Source organism: Eschscholzia californica, unplaced genomic scaffold (genome assembly GCF_041429995.1).
Source record: "Eschscholzia californica isolate CP2 unplaced genomic scaffold, dmEscCali1.0.p SCAF_4, whole genome shotgun sequence".
NCBI classification, from domain to species: domain Eukaryota; kingdom Viridiplantae; phylum Streptophyta; class Magnoliopsida; order Ranunculales; family Papaveraceae; genus Eschscholzia; species Eschscholzia californica.
In genome coordinates, this window is record NW_028238461.1 from 37532790 (window position 1) to 37543029 (window position 10240).

Below are 10240 nucleotides of genomic sequence, written 5' to 3' on the forward strand. Positions count from 1 at the left end.
ACTCGTACTCAATCCTTAATTTTTACGGAACGAACAAGCTCAACCTGTAGTTAAGCAGCGGGCCTCATTCGAGCAACAGGCAGGGGGCGTCATCGGTGGCATTGAGTCACAAGTGTCGGTGCCCTGGCTCAGGCCTATGGGCTTTATTCCCAACCCTAATATGTTGGTGGGGGTTATAAATCATATTATAACGACTTTTTTTTTAGTAAAGCCATACATTCATTCATAAGTGATCAACGTCACGAAGTTACATGGTAGATATTGTTATTTATTTCCTCAACTTCACGAGAGTTACAAAAACTTTCAAATGTAAAGTGCCTCATGAAGGGACATAAATTGACTCGACACTGACTAAAAGCAAAGACTCTAAAGACCGACAAAAGATCCTGAAGATCGTGAATGAAATACCCTAAAGGTCGACAAAATAATTACAATAATACTAATAAAAAACGAATCAAGATGTTTTCCAATCCCCTTTCTTTGCACTAATCGGTCTTCTATTCTTTAAAACCTCCATTTGAAAGTGGTGATGGTGTAGGAGAAAGATATGTTATGTAATGTTGTGGAGGAACTACAATACATGAGTTTTATAACCGTTTTACCATCATCGAACGCAACCAATGGATTGGTTAAGTTACAGCGATCGTAACCTTGTTTTTCCACTTCAATAACAAAATCATTTGTGTACTCAAATAAGATAAAATTGACAACTTTAAATCTATTCTTAGTAGCCCCTAGAGTGTACATGTAGTGTGATTTGCCTGAACCACAGTGGTGACTGAGATGAAGATAATAAAGCAATTGATAAGAGAACCAGAAGAGAAACCTTGATTTTGTTCTTCATTTTCTTTTTACAAAAGTAGTTATTTGGAGCAGTGAATCCATTTTTGAGGAAGCAATTCTCATAATTGAAGTCCCTAGATTCTATTAATGGAGGGAGAATAAACTACAAAGGAAAGATAAGCGGGTTCCGGTAAAGGGCTTCCTTTGTCGGAGGAAAAACTCAGATCTGTACCCGGTTTGAGAGAGAGAGGGACGGTTGTAGGGAGAGGTTAGAAAGAGGGAGAGCCTCGCTACTGCCCCATATTATAACGATTTCTTTCCGCCTTCTCCTTTCCCAACACACTAGTAGAAAGAAAAACCTGTTCTGGTTTTCAGTCACCCCCCTAACCCTAGATGGGAAGAAGACATGGAAGAAGAGACGAGAGATTTGATGGATAAACTAAAGTTTTCAGTCTTGAAATGTCTACGGGACATTTTGTCTATAAATGTCTATGAAAGTCCCAATCCACCACCCCCCTAAGACCATGTTTGGCGCGCGGGGATGGAATGTGATTCTTGGGAATCACATTCCCGTAACTTGATCCCTTAGTATCAGATTACTGTAGCTTGATGTTTGGTTTGATCAGGAATGGGAATTTGATTCCTGACATATTCCCAATTAGGTGTTTGGTTCGTATAAGGATAATAAATGTAAATATTTGTAAAAGGTTTACTTTTACCTTACTTAAACTACATAAAATACATATCAACTTTTTTTTTATTTTGCATAAAATATACACATCAACTTTGTTATATATTAAAATCAGTATTATTTTTTCAAATGCGTAGATATGAAATAATAACACAATACATCAAAGGGTTAGAATTTAAAGATAATAAATAAATGTCTTAATAAAAATTGATCTGAAATGAAATTTTGTTTGTAAACCGAAACAGAAATTTATCTAATATTAAATTTTGTTCATAAACATAAATAGTACTTATTAATGTCAGATCCTACAAAAAAATAAAATTGGTAATTCAATATTTTGTTAAGGATATATTTGTCAATAAATATTTATATATGTGATTCCGGGGGAATGGGAATCACAAACCCACCTCCCCCTTGGGTTTGCTATTACTCTTTTTTTAGGGAATCACATTTCCGGACCCACACCATTTCCGCAAGCCAAACAATGATCTGGAATGTGATTCCCGAGAATCACATTCCATTCTCACGCCATTCCCGCGCGCCAAACATGGCCTAAAGGTTGCTAGGTATATATGCATTGCGTGGAGATGGGGAAAAGTGCTTCGAGATCCGTATTTGGGCTTGATGTGTCGGGTTTTTAAGTTTTTGGGTTTTTTTTGTAATATTATTCCGGGTTGGATTTTATTTGATTTGGACCCATTTTTTGGGCTTTTCATCAAAAAATCCTGAAAAAAAAACCCAAAGTCCGACTAACTCATGGCCTAAAGCCCGACAAATTTGATCCTACTTTGGTTACGACAGTTATTGGTATTTATTGAAACTTATTTGAAAAAAAAAGTATTGTTAAATAATAATCTCATCGCATATGACTATATGAAGGGCCAGTGGCTTAAAGCCTAGAAAGAAAAACCATAGAGGTCGAAAAGATGTGGTGTTGTTCAACCAACCCCCTGACCCTAAAAGGCACAAAACGAGAAGATAACATTGGTTATAACGTAGAGTTGAGAGGCTTAATGATCAAACCGAAGGTTGCTAGGTATATATGGATCATATCTTCTTCTATTTTACACCATAATATATATACTAGGGTATAACCCGTGTCCGACGGGCACAGATAGTTCTATCAAATGTGTCACGTGAGGTGATCTATACGTGCCCCACATTGTAACTATAGGCATTTTGGGCTCCAAATTTGTCCCAAATCCTTCACAAAATCCATCAAACTATGAAGTCTACCAAAGTCTGGGATATTTTGTCTATAATCGAATGCCTCAGACTTTCATAGACTCTCAAATGTCGGGATTTGAATGCCACGGACTTTCGAGGACTTTGGATTTGAATGCCTCGGACTTTCGTAGAATCTCAAATGTCCTAATTTGAATGTAATGAGCCGCCTCCATTAAACTTGGTCGACCTTCCTGATACATTATCACAAACAAAAATCTCCATTACAAAAGATGTCCCAAAACTTGAGGAAAAAAAAGATCTTATTGATTGAAGTAAACTCACTTGACGACCATCAATTTCTTCAGAGAGTATTCGTACATGTTCAATAGCTCTTGCTTCTGAGAATCGATCAAGAGGAGCGTCGGTTTCAAGAGGTTTAATGTGTTTAGTGTGAAGGATTATATACACTAAAAACTACATGATTCCATACAAAAACCCTAATGAAATCAAGCATTTGAAGCTAGAAATGTTACCAGAATTAGTACTACTAAATTTGAGCTTCATTTTTTTGTCTATGAAGATTCAAACTGAATGGTTTTTACAGTACAAATGTGGATCAGTCACTCTAGTATTGAAACAACATGAAGAAGGAAAATAGATCAGAGAAATGTTGAGATTTTTAGAAAGAGAAACAGGAGATCACTCAAAGTCAAAGACGACCGAAAAAAGCCTATAGCCAAATTAATTGCCCACATAGTTTGATTTAGGTGGTTTGTAATTGTTATTTTTTCGTAAAACTCAACCTTCAATTCTCCACAAAAAGTACCTATAAATTGATAAAAACAACACAAGATAATGCAAATTCAAAATACCGATCTTGCTCGTTCAAATAAAAACTAAAAGCAACAAATAACTCATAAAATTATCATAACAAACTTTCTAATACAACATTGGAAGAAGAAGAATATGATGATAATGAATCGATTCATTTCATACTTGATATGCAGAATAACAGTTCAAAATTATGAGATATATATAAACCAAAAAGAAAGAATTGGTACTGCTTAGCCTCTAGATCAACAAACCAAAAAGAAAGAAAGAGTTGGTACTACTTAGTCTCTAGGAGAAAGAATTTGGTAAAGGTAATTTAAGTAGTACCAGTTCAAAATTTAAGTAGTACCAATTCTTAAGTAGTACCAGTTCAAAATTTAAGTAGTACCAATTCTTTGTTTTGTGTGGTTCCTCTCTTTACTTTCTATCTCTTGTTTTCTACACTAATAGTTGTTTTAATTTTTAGTACCTAACTATTGTCAACTGCTTCCAAAATACAAAACCTCTCCACTCTTAAAATGAATTGTTTAAGAACCAGTGTCTTGGCCCAACCATTAGACATCTATACCCATATGGTGATGTTGGGTTGATTCGTTAACACTATCATCTTCGTAGTCTCTTCACCATCTTTTGGAGTTTTTTTTGTATGCGTTTGATAAGTACGTAAAGTACTCCATTTTTGGGCTTTATTTTACAATCTTTACGTGTTAATATTTGTGGAATTAATTAAGTTGTATGGTTTTGTAGGAAACTCTTAAAGATACAAAGAAGTTCATAATTATAAGAAGTTGGTGAAAACATCAAACTGGATCTATGATTTGGTGCTTGAGGGTTGAAGTCGTTCAAGAGAACAGTTAATATAGGCCAGCGCTTTGGGGAAAGCTAAATAGTTTTCATGATATGAAATTTTAAAGGGAATATGTAAAATTTTTTAGGGAAATATATTTTACGGGGAAATTTTCCACCTCACCTCTCTCTCTCCACCTCATCTCTTTCTTCTCCGACGAAGGTCGCCGTCGGAAAAATTTCCGCCGACGACCTTCAACATAATTTTTTTGTCTTAAACTCTTCTCTTTCTCTCTCTAAAAAAACCCTCCTTCTCTCTCAAAATATTCCGGCGAAGGGGGTTCCCCTTCGCCGGAGAAACCAGACCGGGATGTGGTTGTTTAAACCAGATCTCGATCTAGTTTGAAACCAGACCTTGAAGGTCTGGTTTCTCCAGCGAAGGGGTTTCCCTTCGCCGGAGTTTCTAAAGAGAGAGAGAGAGAGAGTGAAATTTTTTTTTTTCATAGTCGCCGGCCAGAAATTTTTCGGTCGGCGACCTTGTCGGAGAAGAAAGAGAGGTGAGGTGGTGAGAGAGAGATGAGGTGGTGAGAGAGAGGCGAGGTGGTGAGAGAGTGAGGTGAGGTGGAGGTTTTTATTTCCCCATAACAACTTACAAAATAAAATTGTCAAACAAAATTGACCAATTTTTTACCAAGTCTTCACACCCCGGAAACTATTTAACTTTCCCCAAAGCGCTGACCTTAATATAAGATGTATTTGGAAATTACATGTTTCATATAGGGTTTGAACTTCAAATACTAAGGTGTGGTGGGACTCAAATTTGTGCCAAACATATTATGTTGGTCCCACTTAAAAGCTTAATTGAAATTAAAGGGATCTTCAATGTCCCTGGCCCGAGAATGACAAAGTGTTGTTGGAATTCAAGTTTTGGACTGCTCATAGCAGTACTTTTGGAGTGCCTCTAGCATTACTTCTAATTCGGTGGAAGCAGCGACAATGAGCTTGTGATTTCCTTGTAACAGTCGGTTAACCATTAAAACCTACTGTTTCCAATTATGTATGGTTTCCAAAAGGCCAGCGCTTTGGGGAAAGCTAAATAGTTTCCGGGGTGTGAAATTTTAAAGGGAATATGTAGAATTTTACAGATTTTCCGGGGAAATAAATTTTAAGGGGAAATAAAAAAAAACACTCCACCTCACCTCAATCTATCTCCACCTCACCTCACTCTCTCTCCAACTCACCTCACTCTCTCTCCAACTCACCTCTTTGTCTTCTCCGATTTGGTCGCCGGCCGAAAAATTTTCCGGCCGGCGACCATGAATAAAAAAAAAATTCACTCTCTCTCTCTCTAGAAACTCCGGCAAAGGGGTTTCCCTTCGCCGGAGTCCCGGTCTGTTCTTCAACAGACCAGATCGGGTCTCCCTTCGCCGGAGTTCCGGTCTGTTGAAGAACAGACCGGAAGTGGTCTGTTGAAGAACAGACCAGTCCGGTCTGTTGAAGAACAGACCTTCAACATGCCAGATCTGGTCTGTTGAAGAACAGACCAGTTCCGGTCTGTTGAAGAACAGACCGGAACTCCGGCGAAGGGGCTTCCCTTCGCCTGAGTTTCTAGAGAGAGAGAGAGTGAAAAAAATATTTTTTTTTTTTTTTTTTAATGGTCGCCGGCCGGAAAATTTTCCGGCCGGCGACCTAATCGGAGAAGATAGAGGTGAGGTGGAGAGAGAGTGAGGTGAGGTGGAGAAGTATTTTGCTTTCCCCCTAAATAAAATTGTCAAACAAAATTGACCAATTTTGACCAAGTCTTCACACCCCGGAAACTATTTAGCTTTCCCCAAAGCGCTGGCCTTCCAAAATATGGGTTTCCAAATCTTTAGCTACCAGGACATTATAAAAGTCAAACAACCCAATGAATTAAAACACAACCCCCACACACCAGTGTAGAGAGTAAGTTTAGAGGAGCAACATTAGAGATAAATTAGCTTCTTTTGGGTGCAAGAATTTGGGAGATACAAGGGCTATATCGAAGACAAGTTTTGGAGAAAGACGAGAAGAACGGGCTTCATCAACATTAATCCGGTTTTATCTTTTTCTCTCTTCTCTCTTCCTTTACTTGTTTATCATTAATTGAACCATGTATTTAATATCCATGGGTTTCTAAATCTTCCGCTAGGATAGAGGATGAAACCCTAACATGAGTATTTGAATTTTAGCATCATATTTGTTTTATCATCTCTTGTTAATGTGCTTTAATGTTTTGAATTAACCGTACTTCGGTTAGCCTAAGAAACTAACAACTTGGTTCCTATTTCATGATATTTTAAGTGAAGTGGGTTATAGGTTGATGGGCCTAGAAAGTTTCCTAAATAGGTCTAGACCCGCAAGTGCACGGGTGTCAAGTTGTAATAATTCCGGTAAGACCGGTTCGTTCCTCAGAGACTTAGTCAAACTTAAATTCTAACTTAAATTCTAATCTTGGAATCTAACTTGGTTTTTGATGGGTAATATGATTCAAATAATAATAAAAAAAATAGCAATTAAACTTTAAATAACACTTAAGTTGATATTCAGAAAAGGGGAACCTAGGGTTTTCGAATCCGTCCTCCTAACAATTCCAACGACGATATATTATGATTTAATTAGCAAATTCTTTATATAACTCAGATTTTTGGTCCATGAATGGTCTGAAAATCCGGAAGATTTTATCATGAAAAACAATAAAAGTTATTAACAAATCATATCGATAAAATTAAGTACGAAGAACTTCATCTTAAACCCTAGATAGAGAATTAGTTACTCATAAACATTATATAAAAAAATTTGGAAAATAAAGTAAAGAGAGGGAGAAGAAAACTTAACTTTTTCGCTCTTTCAAAACCAAACAGGACCTTAGGGAAAGGATTTCCTTCTGTTTTCCCAGAATTCTGCCAAACGCACCTTTAGGGAAAACGATTTTCTCGTCTTCCCGAAAATGGATTCCCTGTGGGAAAATTAATTTCTCACCTTCTCCAACTCTCTTTCTCTCTCTAACTTTCTGTTTCTTTTCTCTAAACCTTTTTCTCTCACTATAATCTCTGTTAATCTCTCTCTCTCACCAAAAGAGATACACAAAAAGAATAAAAAAGATTAAGATAACTTTATGTTTTTATTTTAACCCGAAAAGTGATGATAAATCACTCACACTCAATACATTAATCTCTCTTGCTTTCTGTAATTTCTCTCTCTCACTAAGAAGTAATTTCAGAACAATAGATGATGATGATGATTGAGTGGGTGATGATCTCGGTTTCTCTCTCTAACCCCTTTTCTTATTCTTAAAACCGAGTTGATGAAGATGATCAGAATCGTTTATTTCGTTTCTCTTTTCTCCCGTGAGGTGATGCCCTCCTCTTGTTTTATCTGTTCACCTATATAGAGAAGAAAGATCGAACATCGCCCCTCCTATTTCCATCAATCTTCAGCTATATTAGTTGCGGTTTTTAGAGAGAGAAAATATCTTCTCTCTCTAAAAACAGCAACTCTATTTCTTCCTCCAGCTCACGGTTCCTGTCTCTCTTTCCTTCTCTTCTTTCTTCTTACCTTTCCTGCTAATCTTTCAATCTCCCTTCTTTCTGATTTAAAAACTTCCTATATCTCCCTCCATATTATGTTTCCTTCTCTCGGTTATAAATGTTCAAATCTTTCCTTTTCTCTCTCTCTAAGTGAAATCAGAGAAGAAAATAAAGTATTAGTTTCCAAAATTCGTGGAAACTAACCCATGCGGTTGCTGGAGAGAGGAGTCGATAACGTGCACAGCGGCCATGCTAGGGAGATTTCAACGCGAAGCAATAACCATGGGATCTAGGAGATCGTTCACCAACCGTCGGATCTTATGGACGCGCTAGGCTGCACTGTAATATAATGCTTCGGGGTACATGGAATTGTTGGCTACTCGATATCCCCACGTACAACCTTGTGTAACCGAAAATAGCCCGAGTATCTTTGCAACCGTCTGATTTGATTTTCTTCTTGCGCGCCACGTGTTGCAACATCTGTGCTGACCTTTGGTCAACGTATTTGGACCCAAACTTTGACTCACTCTATCTTTCTCTCGGGACTCCGATTCAACCTCTGTTTTCGCCAGTGGGTTTGTCTTGGATTATTCTTTCACATGAGCACTAATATTGACCAGAATACCCTTGTCATTAAAATGACCAAAATGCCCCTCAAGTATGTCTTCGTCACGATGTTTTCGCATCGAACTCCGTAAATGAGACCTGAGGAAGAAAATCAAACAAATAATCAGATTAACCGCTCGAACTGGACTAACTAACCCGAGTTAAGAGATTCAAATGAGACATGTTTCATGTCTCATCATAGGTTTAGTTAATTGTGAAAAGTTATTTATCGTTTAATCTTCCGAAAATTGGAGATTGATTTCCACCAATTTTTGAGTTATCAAAGAGAGATAATAATACGAATTAGATATTAGACTCGAATATGATTGTTAGTGGTGAATTCCAATATTCTAGATTTACAACCTAATAGTTTTTCAACAATTTTACCTTGTTTCTTTAGTTTTACTTTTTAAGTCTTCAAATAATTTCTCAAAAAACCTAACTATTATCTTTCCTAGTTTATTAGTTAATTTCAGATTTAGGTTTAATTCCAAACAAATCCTTGTGGGATCGACTTCATAATACGTGCCATATTCACATACGGTTCGTGCACTTGCGAGTTTTAATTTGTTCAAGTTAGCCTAGTATTTAGTTTCAGTAGATTTCACATCAAGTTTTTGCGGTGTTTATCTGTTTTGTTAGGAAAATTAAATATTTTGTCTAAAAGCAAGAGAAGGAGTTTGTTATTACGGTTCATTAATTAATTGTTCGTGTATTTGCTAATTCGAATAATCAAATCCATGTGCAATTGTATAATAAGAACAAAGATGAGTTGATTTTATCTACATTTCTTATTTTAATATTTCTGAGTGTTCGGAGGGTACTATAAAATATGTGCTAGCTTATGAATCTATAAGAAAAGAAATACATATTTTGTCGCATGATTATCTTGTCATCTTGATCACGAATTATTTTTGTGTTGAAGGAATTCAAAGCAACCATTGGAGAAAAAAACCAAAAAGAAAAAATGGAGAGAGAGCGTGAGACGGAGGGGTATAAAAATGGATTTGATAATATAGTAATTAAGAAAATATTTATGGTTAATATTTCTTAGTTTAACTAACTCCTTAAATCAAGGATTAAATTAAGGAATACCAAGTTGTTTAATTGATATATGGTAAGATCTTAAAAGATCTAACGGTCATGAACTCAAGCTCATAGTTCACCCTATAAACTCGAGCTCTTTTTATCTTTTGAAGAGAAAAGACATGCTATTTTTTAAAGAGGGCTGATTGAGTGAGCTCGAGCTCATACCTATGGGTATGAGCTCTAACTCTTGCAACCGTTAGATCTCAAGATATCCTTCTACGTGGAAGAAATCTTACTATAAATTCTCTGGGTAATTAGTTGCAATAACATTCAACCTTCAAAATCAAAACATTTACATAACTACCATCAAATTTTCCATCCAACCATAACAAGTCATGTTCCACCCATCTAATTACATCAATTGCCATTCAGCTCCAGTCCATTGCCGAATTTTTCACTTTTAACCTGTCATGATAGGTGGAGAGCTATATTTCTTGGAAGGAGATATTAGAATTTCTGTAAAATACTGTAAAATAATGAGTATCTTCCTTTGTAGAATATTGTGATTTTATTTTCACTTTGATTATGAGAGTTTCTTGTCTTCATCTTTTTCTTTATTTTGTAAAGAACCCAAAAAATCATAACACTTTGATAAGTGTTCAAGTTTTGATTAATTTTCGTTTATGAACTATTTGATTATAATCTGATATTGCTAAGTTTTTTTATCACCCATTTAATTTGTTTTTTTTTTATTAATTTGATGTTTTAGTTTTCAAAAAATTATTAGCCCATAGAATAA